The sequence below is a fragment of the Felis catus genome, chromosome B3, assembly GCF_018350175.1.
Source record: "Felis catus isolate Fca126 chromosome B3, F.catus_Fca126_mat1.0, whole genome shotgun sequence".
Taxonomy (NCBI): Eukaryota; Metazoa; Chordata; class Mammalia; order Carnivora; family Felidae; genus Felis; species Felis catus.
Window position 1 is genome coordinate 91,316,794 of NC_058373.1, and position 15,923 is coordinate 91,332,716.

The following is a 15,923-nucleotide window of genomic DNA, read 5'->3' on the forward strand; positions in this document are numbered from 1 at the left end:
ATCTCCAGCATTTGTTCCTTCTTTTATTTACTTTCTCCAAAGGTATTCTCTTTTTTTTTTTTTTAATAATTTTTGTTTGTTTTTTAGTTTACATTCAAGTTAGTTATTTTCTACATGTTTGTATGTTAAATCTGACCTAATGTTCATGATCTTGTTTATAGAACGGCCTTATATTTGCTTAATTTGTTTGGCTATAAAATTATAGACACAGCGTTATCTTGTTGAAAATAATACTGTATTCTTCAGAATAGATTCTTAAATCTTGCTACTGAAAACTCAAATGCCAGGGTGCCTGGGTGGCTCAGTCAGTTAAGCATCTGACTCTTGATTTTGTGTCAGGTCATGATTTCACTATTCCTGAGTTTGAGCCCCATATTAGTCTCTGTGCTGACAGCATGGAGTCGGCTTGAGACTGTCTCCCTTTCTCTATGCCCTTCCTCCCACTCATGATCGCTGGCTCTCTCAAAAAAAATAAAATTAATAATAATAATAATAAGAAGAAGAAGAAGAAGAAGAAGAAGAAGAAGAAATAAAAAGAAGAAAAGAAAGAAGAGAAAAAATATCTAATGCCAAGTTGACCCTGACTCACTTGCATGTATAATCTCTTTTTGGAGATTTTATTTTTTTTTTCATTTTTTTAATGTTTATTTACCTTTGAGACAGAGAGAGACAGAACCTGAGAGGTGGAGCAGAGAGATAGGGAAACACAGAATCTGAAGCAGCATCTAGGCTCTGAGCTCTCAGCACAGAGCCCTACAGGGGGCTGGGACCCACTAACTGTGAGATCATGACCTGAGCTGAAGTCGGGCACTTAACTAACTGAGCCACCAGGAACAATTAAACTTTTTTTTTATTATGTTCCTATTTTATATTCTTAAATGTCTCTATAATATATTTAAATTTGCTTTTTTCCCTATAATATATTTAAGTTTGCTTCTTTCCCCTTAGTAGTCTGTAGGCTTCTTTATCCTGAGGTTGTTCATCCTTCTTACAGTCTATAAAAACATATCTTTTTTGTTCAAGTCTTTTCTCTGTTCCTTAAAACTTTTCTCTTTCTGAGATTTGTGTCGTTAGGTTTGTGGTAAAGAGATCACAGCATTTCTCCCTTATCCTTCATACACTGTATTTATTTTTATTAATTTTTATTATATGTTTATTGTTTCTTTATCCTTTTTTTCTACATTTTTGGTAGTGCCTCTGTATCTGGGCTACAATTTCAGTATTTTTTTTATTTCTCAGCTGTATTCATTATATTATTTATCCAATCTATTCTTTTTTGTACTTCAGCAATCACATTTGTAAACATAACATTTCCATGTGGATTCCTCTTAAAGTTTTATTACATAATGATTCTCTTGTCAGTGTTTTAATTTAGTGTGATTAATAGGCTTATATTTAATTATTTTTCTCTCTTTTGTGGCAGCCAGCTTCTGACAGAATTCATAGTACATTTCTTGTTTTTCTTTGAAGATAATTGGTTCTCTTCATGTGTCTTGATATTCTGACATGCGAAAATCATCTGTGTGTTATGGGTACTTTTGTACTAAAAAGTACACAGGAAATGGGCTGAATATCCAAATTAGGTTTAATAAATAAGAAGTTGAGTCATCTCTTGTATTAAGATCCAAATCACCATAAAATCATACTTCATTCCATTACACACCTCCTCATTTCAGAGATTTATCCTCTACCTCTATTCAGCATTCTCCCAGGTGACAGTTAGAAAGCACTCATTGACTGCAATCCACCAATACTGGAATTAGAATTTAGATAGAAAAGTGACTTCTTAAGGCTGGTCAACTTCTTCCCCCTGTTTCTCTCATGTCCTCAATCCTGTGGTGTTTCTGCATGACCTGATTTTACTTATATGATATCTTCAGCAGCATGAAAACAGGCATTTACTGTCTTGAAGCAAGAGAAATCCAAGAAAAAAACAAAACAAAACACAGAATTTCTTTATTTTTTTTATCATCCTACAGCCATGATCTGCCACCAAATTCGCACGTGCATTTCAAAATAGTACTTTGTCATCCCAGATACTATCTAACAGTTTACTCCAGGTCTTGATGTATTTTCCCTGTAATTTTCTTGATCATGGAAGAAGGAGTCAGCAATCTGTGGTTATTTTTAGTAATTTCTAGAAGATACTAACAAAGGCTTCTCTAAAACCCTATCATTTAAAACCTATTAATGATTCTTTTTTCTCTTTCTCTCTCTTTCTCTCTCTCTCTCTCTCTCTCTCTCTCTCTGTTACTTTTAGCTGAAGGAATCACTAACTGAAAAAATAACATGTACATTTTTAGTAACAAAAATATCCATATAAAAGTTATGAATATATAAACCAATCTCAAAGTAATAAAATTCACTTAAAATCAAAGATAATAACTGACAACATATTGTATATTAATTTTAATATCTTATATATTAAGCATTAGGGTTATATATATAACTACATATAAATGCATATATATTTACAAATGTAAACATAATAAATAACATATTTTTTACAGAAGAATACCAATTAAATTACATTTTGATCCTAATGAAATAGGTTAAAATGTATATATTCAAACATTTTTGTTTTTCTTTAAAATTTCAGACCAAATTATATAACATATGTATGTTTTGAAATTTTATTTTATTTTGTTTGTTTATTTTGAGGAGGGGAGGGGCAGAGAGAGGGAGCTAGAGAATCCCAAGTTGACTCTGAGCTAATAACAGAGAGCTGGATCCCATGAACTGTGAGGTCATGACCTGAATTGAAATTAAGACTTAGATGCTTAACAACTGAGCCACCCAGGTGCCCTTGTTTTGAAATTTTAAATGAAATATTTCTAATATTCTGATTTAGAGTATTTTCCCTCCATTAATTTTCCTTATAGTTTACCTATTTTCTCAGAATCTTCCAAGATAGGAACTTCAGAGGAAATCTGGAAGAAATAAGTTTGATTGCAGTAGGAATGAACACTTTATTCTCTGTAAAACCCAAAGTGTTCCCTTTATGGTTCAGTTTTGAAAATGTCATTATTTCTATGACATGTTGAATTTCATTATCAAGGCCATGTACTCATTAAAGGTGTTCTTAAAAATAGATGAATTGAGAAATTATATAATTAAACTTATACAAAAAAGAGTGCCCCAATGACTTAAAGTTAAATCATAACTATGGTATTTCATGAAGCATGAAAGCTAAAACTTTTACTTATGTTTTTCTCTATTCTCTGTAGAAAAAAAATGATTTATGGTCAAGTCAGTACTTTCTATATAATCAAACTATCAAACATAAAAAATTAAAATTCTGTTTAATATCAAATTACATATACAAATTTACCTGATAAATTGTATAATACATATTTTCTGTTAGTAGTCTTTTGTAGTGTTCAGGAAAATATTATTTTGATAAGACATGTTATATAATTCCATAAATTGAAATATGTTGAAATTATCTTTTGACATATAGATGACATCTATGTTTATTCTTTGATAAACAGCATTCATTAAAAGTTGCCCTGAGAAAATCAAGATATGATAAATCAATGACAGATTTAAAATAACAAAAACAAATAAACAAGTTTCGTGCATTCTTGGATTCTTTACCAATAAGCATGTTCTTAATAAGCACACTAAACTAGTAGTCACCAATCAATTAACTTTGTGCCACTGCAACACCAAGTACGATAGAGCAGGAAGAAAAATTCCAATTATATAGTAGATATTAAAATTAAACTTTTGACCAGAGAACCTATCTTATCACTATGTTCCCTAGGAGGGATCACAGGGACCACATCTGTTGAGAGATAAGTCTTTCATGCTTCTTCACATCTTGTAAGCAGAAGTGTTAACTGTTTTTGTTCCAGACTACCTTTCTAAGAGTGTATTTATTTTAAAGTGCCTTGGCCTATGGAGTTTGTCCCTCTGTAGTGAAGGGCAAATTTGCTTGCTTGTATCCTATTATAGTAAGTTTACTTACTAAACTTACTAAACTTTGAGTTCCTCAGCCATGACACAAACCCACTGTGTGCTCAGCATCTACTTCAGCCTCTTGTTTCACCATTATGGATGCTTGTTGGGGAGGTATTAGCAGAAACTTACAGCTTAAGACAACACAAATGTATTCTGTCATAGTTTCTTTTTTTTTTTAATTTTTTTAACGTTTTTTATTTATTTTTGAGACAGAGAGAGACAGAGCATGAACGGGGGAGGGGCAGAGAGAGGGGGAGACACAGAATGGAAGCAGGCTCCAAGCTCTGAGCCATCAGCCCAGAGCCCGACGCGGGGCTGGAACTCATGGACCGAGAGATCGTGACCTGAGCTGAAGTCGGATGCTCAACCGACTGAGCCACCCAGGCGCCCCCCAAATTTTTTTTTAACGTTTATCTATTTTGAGAAGAGAGAGACAGAGCATGAGTGGGGGAGGAGCAGAGAGAGAGGGAGACACCTGTCATAGTTTCTATAGGTCATAAGTTTGGCATTTCATAATTCAAATCTGTATTCAGACTCTTATTGGACTGACATATAAGTTTTGAGTAGAGCTGTGTGGTTCTCATCTTGGGCTAAGAGGCCTCTTCCAACCTCATTAGTTGCTGATAGAATTAATTTCCACACAGCTATAGGGACTGAGGTCTCTGTTTTGCTGCAACCTGTTTCCCAGGGACTGCTTTAAGCTCCTACAGGCCATCCTGAGTTCCTTGCAAGCATGTTTTCATTATTTCAGGCCAGTATGAGCATGTCTCTCTGACTTCCTATTCTGCAATCAGGCAAAGATAACCCTTTGCTTTTAGAGGACTCACTTGATTATGTTCGGCCCACTCAAGATAGTCTCCCTTTTGCCATATAACAACATAACCACAGGAATGAGATTTCAAAATACTCATAATCTCTTCCAAGAGTCAAAGGAGGTTTTCATACAAGGAAGAGCAGGGTCACTGTGATCATCTAAGAATGATACCTGGGGTGCCTGAGTGGCTTGGTCTGTAAGGTGTCCAAATTCGGCTCAGGTCATGATCTCGTGTTCGTGGATTTGAGCCCCTTGTCGGGATCTGTGCTGACAGCTCAGAGCCTGGAGTCTGCTTCAGAATCTGTGTCTCCTTCTCTCTCTCTCTACCTCTTCCCTTCTCGTGCTCTGTCTCTCTCTCTCTCAAAAATAAATAAACATTAAAAAAAATAAGAATGACCTCTATCACAGTGGACAAGAGGAACTGACACATGTTATGTAACTTGCTATGCAATTAGTAATAAAGGTCTTTGTCTTTGAGAGAGGAACTTTGTAGTTTCTTCCAACATCTAGGAAACAGTATTAGTATAAATTGTTTGCTGAAAAGTAGGGTAACATCTCAGGCAATTCACCATTTTGATAATTCTTTTCACCAAAGCAATAGATAATGTACTATCTGGAAAGATGAAAAATATATTTGAGAAGCTGATTGTTTATTTCTGCTTTAGGTTAATGATAAGAGTAAGACTGTTTCTTTTTTTAATTTTTTTTAATGTTTTTATTTTTTATTTTTGAGACAGAGACAGAGCACGAGCGGGGTAGGGGCAGAGAGAGAGGGAGACACAGAATCTGAAGCAGGCTCCAGGCTCCGATCTGTTAGCACAGAGCCTGACACGGGGCTCAGACTCGTGGACTGTGAGATCATGACCTGAAGTCAGATGCTTAACTGACTGAGCCACCCAGGCGCCCCAAGACTGTTTTTTTAAGACTGAGCCAACTGGCATAAATGGTGATGAAAGGATTCCAGAAAGGCAGAGGTTAGATGCTAAAATGTAACTTTCAGATGTAATTACCACCAGTATAAGTATATGGAGCACCTCCCTGAATTCTCATATTGGTTTCCTGACATGCGAAATGAGAGTAGAAACTGTAGTAGAAAGACGATATTGGAAACTTCTGAATGTGTGTTCCTGCCTCAGCCAAGATGGTATATCAGATGTCTTCCTGAATCCCATCAGGAAATGCAGAGACTGGAAACTCCATCAAATACTGTAATGTGGGTTCCTTATCATATCCTCATTTATACCACTTGTCTAGATCCTGGAAGACTACATGAAACATGGAGAATGATGGCCAACTACTAGCAACAAGATAGTTCCCAAACCAACTGTGGTGTGCTGGTAAGAGTCACTGCCACATTACAAACAGGAAAATATGTTCTTAACTACGCTTATAAATGAAAAAAAATCACACTAATTATTTTTATGTGAGAAAGATAGCAGTATAGATACACTGTCTTATTCAGGATTATGTTAATATTTTATTGTAAGAATATAGTCTTAAGGGAATTTGGTAGTCTTGAGCATTCCTGAGAACATCATGTTGATCCATTATATTGATGGTATTTTGCTATTACGGAAATGATTTGATAAACAGTAGGTGGTAGGTACTCTACATGCCATAGAAAGACCCATGTTTATGAAAAGATTGGAGATCAGTCTTAGGTAGATGCAGAGACTTGACAACTCAGTGAAACTGTTAAGGCTCCAGGAATCTTGGTCCTGCTGAGATTTCTGCTTTAAGTTAAAGGTCATGTTGCTGCCCTCCTGTTAAAGATTAAATACCTGTGTTCCACTCAACAAATTCATATGTGTAGATCCTAATGCCCAACGTGATGGTATTAGGATGCAAGTCCTTTGGGATGTGATTAAAGTATGAAAGGGGAGCCCTCATAATGGATTCATATTCTTATGAAAGAAAATGCTTTCTCACATCCTTTGCCATGAAAGACACAGCAAGAAGACATACCCATGAACCAGGAAATTGACCCTCACTTGACACTGAATATGACAGCACCTTGATCTTAGGTCCTAGCCCCCAAATTGTGAGAAATAAATTTCTGCTCTTATAAGCCATATAGTTTATGCTCTGTGGCACTTTGTTATAGTAGCCTGGATGGACTAAATGAAAGACAAATGAAAGACTCATGTAAGTGAAACAGCAATCTGCCATCCCCCAGAAATGGTACATTTGAGGTTTATCCCAAACATGTACAGTTTTCATTTCATTTACCTCTATTGCACCAAAGTCTCTTTCTCAAATTGCATCTGGGGCCTAAGGAAGGGGAAGCAAAAGCAGCTCAGTCTAGTTAAAAGGTGGGTTGATCCAATATGATGTACTGAGTGGAAACTGGAGATGACCTGCTACAACAGTATGAGCAGAAGAATGTCAGTGAAGGAAATACTCCTAGTGGCAGAAATGTGAGCAGAACACCTAGTCAGTCATTTTTTCTGAAGGTTGAAATGGCTCAAATTAAGAACATTCACGGACTATTGGTGTGAGTAATGGCTCAACTGGTTGGCCAAAGGCCTAGAAGTAGAAATTTTAAAAGACTAACTGCAAGAAAGTTTGGGGAAAAGGCCTCTGTATAAAACTGTGTAAGCATAAAGTGGTAGATCTTCGTATTTCATGTTTATGTCAACTAGAGTGCATTACCAAAAGATTATTTCATGCATATAGAAAAGATAACTTTTCTATGATTCCTAGCCTTTCTCATTGGCCAGTACAGCGGTGTATGTCAAAAAGAAATGACTGATATGCTATCCTCAGAACTCCAAAAACATTGCTGTTGAGAACACGACTTATTTTGCAGAAGGATCATGATCATGGAATCAAGTTTTCCTAATCTAGCCTTTATCTTCTGGAAGCAGTAATTCTAGTGGAACAATAGATTGCACTATTTAATTATAAATAAGACTTCAGCTCAAAGAAATCTTCCTGACTGGTTAGAGTAATATTCTTGAAGAAACAATAACTTCACAGAACCGGTAGCTAATATATTATGTTCAAATATATGGAATCAAAAGATAGAAGTATCTCTGGTCTCTCTAACAATTACTTCTAGTGCACCACTCTGAGAATTTTTTTCTTTTTTTAAAAATTCCTGAATCCTGTGTTTTTATCTATCAGAGGTCAGGGGTCCTGGAACTAGGAGCAGATGAAATTGCTTCCAGTAGGGGACACAGGCAGATGTTGTAGTTATTATTACTTTGCAGTCTGGGATCTCCATATGGAACAACAGACAAAAGAATTTCTTTACTTGAGTGGATCATTGGCTCTGATGACCATAAGAAACTAGATTTGCTGTTACATTATGGGTGCAGGAAAGTGTATGGAACCCCTGAAGCCCACTGTTTGGTCACTCCATTCTTCCATGCCTGATGATAGTGGTAAATGGACAGTTACCATAGTCATGGGTGACAAAGGGTAAAACAAGTAGGGGTTTGACTTCTTCAGAATAATGTTTGAGATCAACCAACCTAGAATTTCTGAAATACTAACCACAGATAAGGGAAATCTATCTTTGGTACTGGAGGAGGCAGAAAGTTTCAGCTTTGGAAAAAGTTGGAGCAATAAGGAATGCAGTTTGTTCCAATAACACTCCCAAGTTACGTCTTTTGTAGATAATGCAGACTGTGTTCCTAGACTACTCCAAGATTTGTTACAATTTTGGCTTCTTTCTGGTCTAAATAAGATTTTGTTTTGTTTTGTTTCAGTCACTTGAACTCAAACTGAATACTAATAGAAAATTCTATGTGTAAAAGAGATTGGTCCAGAAAAGCTTTTTCAAGTTAAAGAGCAAACAGATGGGAATGGAACACTAGGGAATTCCAATATTTAAGGTTTGTGTAGAGGATGAAGTCCCTAAAGACAATAAAATTGCTGAACCAGACGGTAATACAAAGCTAATGATGTTGAAGTTATTAATCCAAAATAATATTTCAAGTAGGAAGAAGTGGTCAATGATGTCAGTTATCATAAAGAACCACATAAGATAAAGATATAAAATTATTTTTATTTATTTTCTCTTTAATTTGGTAATTACTAGGTATTTGGTTAATAGGATAGCTTCTCTGATTTTAAAACTCAATAATACATACTTCCCTTGCATTAATTTTGATCTTACTCCATTGATATATTTTCATATTAGCAGTATTTTTCTTTATACCCACTATTTTCAAGTGGTTCATATCTCTAATATCCTTTTCTATCCTTTTCTTGGAAAACTCTATGCTTATTTAATATTTTTAGTCTTGATATTCCATCAATCCATTTGAAAAAAAAGAGGAAATATGAGAAAAGAGGTATGAGCATAGATGCGTTAATATCCATATAATAATAATGAATAATCCAAAATGAATGGTAGTAGTAATATAGGGGTGAAAATATTTGAAGAAATAATGTTTAAGAATTTTCTCATGTTCGGGGCACTTGGGTGGCTCAGTAGCCTGAGTTTCTGACTCTTGGTTTTGGCTCAGGTCAAGATATCATGGTTTATTGAGTTCAGCCCGGCATCAGGCTCTGTGCTGGTGGTGTGGAACATGCTTGAGATTCTCTCTCTCTCCCTTTCTCTGTCCCTCCTCCACTTGTACTGTCTCTGTCTCTCTCATAAAATAACAAACGTAAAAAAAAAAAAAAAAGAATTTTCTCATATTCAATGAAGATAAGAGACCTTCTACTTATTGCCTTCAGAAAGTGAAAAAACAAACTATGTAAAAAAATATTCAGGGCACCTGGGTGGCTCAGTCCTCGGTTAAGCGTCTGACTTTGGCTCAGGTCATGATCTCACAGTTAATGAGTTTGAGCCCTGCATCAGGCTCTGTGCTGACAGCTTAGAGCCTGGAACCCACTTCAAATTCTAGGTCTCCCTCTTTGCTCCTCCCCTGCTCATGCTCTGTCTCTCCCTCCTTCAAAAATAAATAAAAAACATTAAAAAATATTCAAAACCAGCATAGTGGAATTTAAAAACAGAACACACATCAATTAAAATGTGCATATTGTATGGGGCACCTGGGTGGCGCAGTCAGTTAAGCGTCCGACTTCAGCTGGGTCACGATCTCACGGTCCGTGAGTTCGAGCCCCGCGTCGGGCTCTGGGCTGATGGCTCAGAGCCTGGAGCCCGTTTCCGATTCTTTGTCTCCCTCTCTCTCTGCCCCTCTCCCGTTCATGCTCTGTCTCTCTCTGTCCCAAAAATAAATAAACGTTGAAAAAAAATTTTTAAAAAATGTGCATATTCTTTCCAACTACATACAAAAATGACAATATACTAAAAATGTACTTTTATACACTAGCAATTAATAACAAAATGATAAAAAAACTATTTAAATTGCATCCAAATACATGAAATACTTGGGGATAAATTTAACAATATATGTGAGGAATCAAGCTCCTGACCATAATGAAATGATGTGTGGTTTTTTGGACCGAAACATAAGCAATTACAAAAGCTTTATCTGGCAAACATCATGGGGAAAAGCTGCCCTCCCCACAACAGATTTGGTGCACATCAAGTGCACTGCAGTATCTGAGGAAAGTTACAGTCAAGGACTGATATTCCCCTAGGTGGCCATCTTTTTATGCTTAGCTGCATTCGTAGTTTAGGTGCCTCCATTTGAAAGTCACCTGTAAAGGAAATTTGAAGACACTGTTCTCCATTCTCACTCAGCCCTCAATATTTTCCACTTCTATTCCTTTCCCCATCCCTATCACCTGTCTGTCTGTCCATAAAATTGAAGGTGTCTTTCTGCGGGGAGACTTTCTCGATAGTGTAACAATCCCTTCACCTCTCCATGTACTGATTCACCTGAGTGATATTCCATGCAGGGAAAATGGAACAGGAGGCAGTTGCCATCTTCTCTGTTTTTAGATTCTTGCTTATACTATGGCAGTAAATGATTAAGGGCTTGACTGTCACTTTCATTTTTGCCTTGTTGCTTTGTCTAATCTGATACCTGGCAACTCAAGCTCTCCCTCCATCTCGGCTGAGCTCCTGGCAACGAATTTAAGACTCATACACTGAAAAGTACAAACATTTTTGAGAGAAATTAAAGAAGAAAAACACATGTTACATAAAATGATTGTAAAAATCAGTATTTTGAAAATATCAATTCTCCCAAATTAATTTATAAATTCAGAATAATCTCAAATTTCCAGTAAGATTATTGTTTTATGCACTGACAAGCAACTTCCAAAATTTATGGTAAGATAATAGATATAAAATAGCCAAAGTAATTTGAAGTGAATAAACAAATTTGAAATATTTATACCTGATTTAGTTATAGTATTCAAGAGAGTTAATTACATTAAGGAGAAGAGGTAATTACAGGTTACATTAAGAGGTAATTACATTAAGGATAGGTGTATATATATTAATGGAACAGATTATGTACTACAGATATACTCACACAATCACTTCAAGTGATTTTTGTTGTTGTTCCAGATTTTTTTTTTAATTTTTTTCAATGTTTATTTATTTTTGGGACAGAGACAGAGCATGAACGGGGGAGGGGCAGAGAGAGAGGGAGACACAGAATCGGAAACAGGCTCCAGGCTCTGAGCCATCAGCCCAGAGCCTGACACGGGGCTCGAACTCACGGACCGCGAGATCATGACCTGGCTGAAGTCGGATGCTTAACCGACTGCGCCACCCAGGCGCCCCCCAGATTTCTTTTAAATAGTCATATGAAACTGATTTTTAACTTCCAGAAAAGTTGAAAATAGGGCACTGACATTTCCCAAACACCCTTCACCCAGCCTCCCATAATGTTAACATCTTACATAACTGGAAATTTGTTAAAACCAATATATCAGTACTGGTAAAATACTGTTAATTATTGACTTTACTTGGATTTCACCAGATTTTCTATGTTTTTTTTTTTTTTTTTTCTGTTCCAGGATGCAAACCAAGATACTACACATTGTATTTAGTCTTCATATCAGTCTCCTGCAGTCTGTGACAGTTTCTCTGTCTTTCTTTGTTGTCCACTATCTTGACACTTTTGAAGAGTGCCCTAGTCTCTGCTTTTCTGAGAAATCACAGGACAATTCAATTGTTTAATATGCTTAAGTCATATTTAGATCTATTGAATGCTTTATATTTTGAGTTGTTTTCCTGATAATAACTAAGCAAAATTGAAGTCATTTTATTAGATAAAAATATTTGCCAACATGTCATCTCAAGTCTTTGTGAAATGTCCTTTATCACTTGCCAGGAAGTTACCATTTTGGCATCTCAGGCCAGAGTACAGGATACTAAATCCTTTTCATCCTCACCATCTAATTAACCAACTGTTCAATTACACATTGCCCTTTTCCTTCCAAAATCTCAAATTTCAACTAGAATAAGAGTTAAAACTACAACCTATGCCCTAAAATCTTCTAATTTTATATAATACCTTTTGCTGAAATTTTTCATTTTCAAATGTTTTGATTATATAGACACCAAAGTTGTATAGGTACATAATTAGCACCTTGTTAATTTATATAAAGTCATTGCTAAATTACTTTCTTTTCAATTATAGTAGTCATTGAATACTGCATATTCAAGAACCAATTGTTGTATTACTAAGTTGCACCATCTTGTTTTTCTTTTATAATTCATTTTGTAACCCATATAGGTATCAACATAAAGGCAAATTAAAAGATTAAGAAAAAATATTCTTTATCTATGCTTGTTACCAAAACCCAAGTTCAGTAGCCCATTGCTTGAAAAGCCAATACCCAACAAATGAGTTTTGAGTGGAATGGAATACAAGCTGTATTCAGGAGGCCAGCCACCTGGGGAAAAGGTGGACTCTTGTCCAAAGGCTAACCCCTAAGTTTTCTTCCTGGCCCAGGGATTTTTAAAGGGGTTTAGGGTAGTTAACCTGTTAAAGAAGCGTATTGGTCTATAACATTTCTTGATTACATGCAGATTCGATGGTACCAGCTGTAGACATCATGGTGCTCAGAAGTTGTACCCGGAAGTCTAATCCCTCAGTGCCTAGGTGTTCTGCAAAAGGGGTCTGGATCCTTGAAGCCAGGGAAGGGTTGTGCATGAGGATCTAGTTTCCGTTTAATGACTGAGAAGTGCTTCATTATTATTATTTTTTTTTAGGAAAAATGTATGATCTATAGCTATACAAAGAAAGGATTAGTTAATTGTGTGGGCTATGGGTACTTGTTAAAGCTTAAAGACTACTAGGTTGGCTGGAGGGGCCAAGGTGGCTTCATGCTCAGTAATTTGTTTCAGTTTAGATATAAATCTACCTTTTAGCCCTTCATGTGCAATTAGATATAAAGAGGTATTAACTTATTTTCATAACCACATATTTGACTTTAGTTTATTTGCCAAATTACATTTATAATAACCTGCCTTAGAGTTTTAATTAAGGCTACTGAGTACTATACTTTAAAAATTGAAATGTAACTTAAATACCATAAATTCATTCTTTTAAATTATACAATTCTGTTTGCTTTAGCACATTCACAAAGTTCTTCAACCATCATGCCACCACTCTCTACTTCCAGAATATTTCATCCACACAGTAAAGTATGTACCCATTAGCAGCCACTCCCTCTTCCTTCTCCTCCACTGTTTTTGGAAACCATCAGCATACTCTTTTTATATAAATGCCTATGTTGAATTTATATATACATGGAATTACATAGTATGTGATTTTTGTCTGGTTTCTGTAATTTAATATAAATATTAAAAAATTCCACCATGGAAGAGAGATCACAACCAAGAAACACAATTATTAGAGAGTATTGTGAAAAATTATATGAAAACAAATTAGACGACGTGGAGGAAATGGACAAATTCATAGACACCCACACACTACCAAAACTCAAACAGGAAGATGTAGAAAATTTGAACAGACCAATAACCAGCGAAGAAATTGAATCAGTTATCAAAAATCTCCCAACAAATAAGAGGCCAGATGGCTTCTCAGGGGAATTCTACCAGACATTTAAAGCAGAGTTAATACCTATCCTTCCAAACTATCCCAAAAAATAGAAATGGAAGGAAAGCTTCTGGACTCATTCTATGAGTCCTTGATTCCCAAACCAGACAGACCGCACTAAAAAGGAGAATTACAGGACAATATCCCTGATGAACATGGATGAAAAAATTTCTCAACAAGATACTAGCAAATCCAATTCAACAGTATATTAAAATAATTATACACCATGGTCATGTGGGACTTATTCCTGGGCTGCAAGGCTGATTCAGTATTTGCAAAACAATAAATGTGATACATCATGTTAATAAAGGATAAGAACCATAGGATCCTGTCAATAGATGCAGAAAAAGCATTTGGCAAAATACAGCACCCTTTTTTAATTAAAAACCCTCAAGAAAGTTGGGATAGAAGGAACATACCTTAACATTATAAAAGCCATATGAAAAGCCCACAGTTAATATCATCCTCAATGGAGAAAAAACTGAGAGCTTTCCCCTGAGATCAGGAACACGACAGGGATGTCCACTCTCACGGCTGTTGTTTAACATCGTGTTGGAACTCCTAGCCTCAGCAATCAGATAACAAAATGAAATAAAAGGCAAAAAAGTAAAACTTTCACCTTTCACAGAGGACATGATACTCTATATGGAAAACCTGAAAGACTGTATCAAAAAGCTGCTAGACCTGATATAAGAATTCAGCAAAGTCACAGGGTACAAAATCAATGTACAGAAATGAAGCAAACAATAATGAAGCAACAGAAAGAGAAATCAAGAAATCCATCCCATTTATAATTGTGCCATGAACCATAAAATAACTAGGAATAAACTTAACCAAAGATGTAAAAGATCTGTATGCTAAAAGCCTTAGAAACCTTATGAAGGAAACTGAAGAAGACACAAAGAAATGGAAAAACATTCCATGTTCATGGATTGGAAGAACAAATATTGTTAAAATGTCAGTATTACCCAAAGCAATCTACACATTCAATGCAATCCCAATTAAAATTGCACTGGCACTCTTCACAGAGTTAGAACAATCCTAAAATTAGGATGGAACCACAAAATACCCTGAATAGCCAAAGCAATTTTGAAAAAGAAAACCAAAGCAGGAGGCATCACAATCCTAGACTTTAAGCTTCTATTACAAAGCTGTAATCATCAAGACGTTATGGCATTGGCACAGAAACAGACACATAGATAAATGGAATAGAGAACCCAGAATTGGACCCACAAAAGTATGGCCAACGAATCTTTGACAAAGCAGGAAAGAGTATCCAATGGAAAAAAAGATGGTCTCTTTAGCAAATGGTGCTGGGAGAACTGGACAGCAGCATGCAGAAGAATGAAAATGGACCACTTTCTTACCTCATACACAAAAATAAACTCAAAATGGATGAAAGACCAAAATTGAGACAGGAAACCATCAAAACCTTCTTTGACCTTAGCTGCAGCAAATTCTTACTCAGCATGTCTCTGAAGGCAAGGAAAATAAAAGCAAAAATGAACTATTAGGACCTCATCAATAAGCTTCTGCACTGCAAAGGAAACAATCAACAAAACTAAAAGGCAACCAACAGAATGGGAAAAGATATTTGCAAATGACATATCAGATAAAGGGCTAGTATCCAAAATCTATAAAAAACTTACCAAAACTAACACCTGGAAAACATAATCCAGTGAAGAAATGGGCAGAAGACATGAATAGACATTTTTCCAAAGAAGACATCCACATGGCCAACAGACACATGGAAAGACATTCAACATCATTCATCATCCGGGAAATACAAAAGAAAACCACATTGGGATACCACCTCACACCTGTCAGAGTGGATAACATTAACAACTCAGGAAACAACAGATGTTGACAAGGATGTGGAGAAACAGGAAGCCTCCTGCACTGTTGTTGGGAATGCAAACTGGTGCAGCTTCTCTGGAAAACAGTGTGGAGGTTCCTCAAAAAATTAAAAATATACGACCCAGCAATAACACTACTAGGAATTTATCCAAAGGATACAGGAGTGCTGATTCATAGGGGCACGTGTACCCCAGTGTTTATAGCAGCACTTTCAACAATAGCCAAATTATGGAAAGAGCCGAAATGTCCATCAATTGATGAATGGATAAAGAAGATGTGGTTTATATACATAATGGAATACTACTTGGCAATAAGAAAGATTGAAATCTTGCCATTTGCAGCAATGT

General features: G+C 35.9%; 1 long non-coding RNA gene across 1 annotated transcript in view; it reads left to right on the top strand.

The window, feature by feature from the left end:
• The first annotated feature begins 6,030 nt into the window (after positions 1 to 6,030).
• Positions 6,031 to 15,923, top strand: part of LOC102900350 — a 118,348-nt gene continuing 108,455 nt past the window's right edge. The window contains exon 1 of the long non-coding RNA XR_006599553.1: positions 6,031 to 6,114. This is a non-coding gene — a long non-coding RNA (uncharacterized LOC102900350). The remainder of the gene's footprint in view (positions 6,115 to 15,923) is intronic.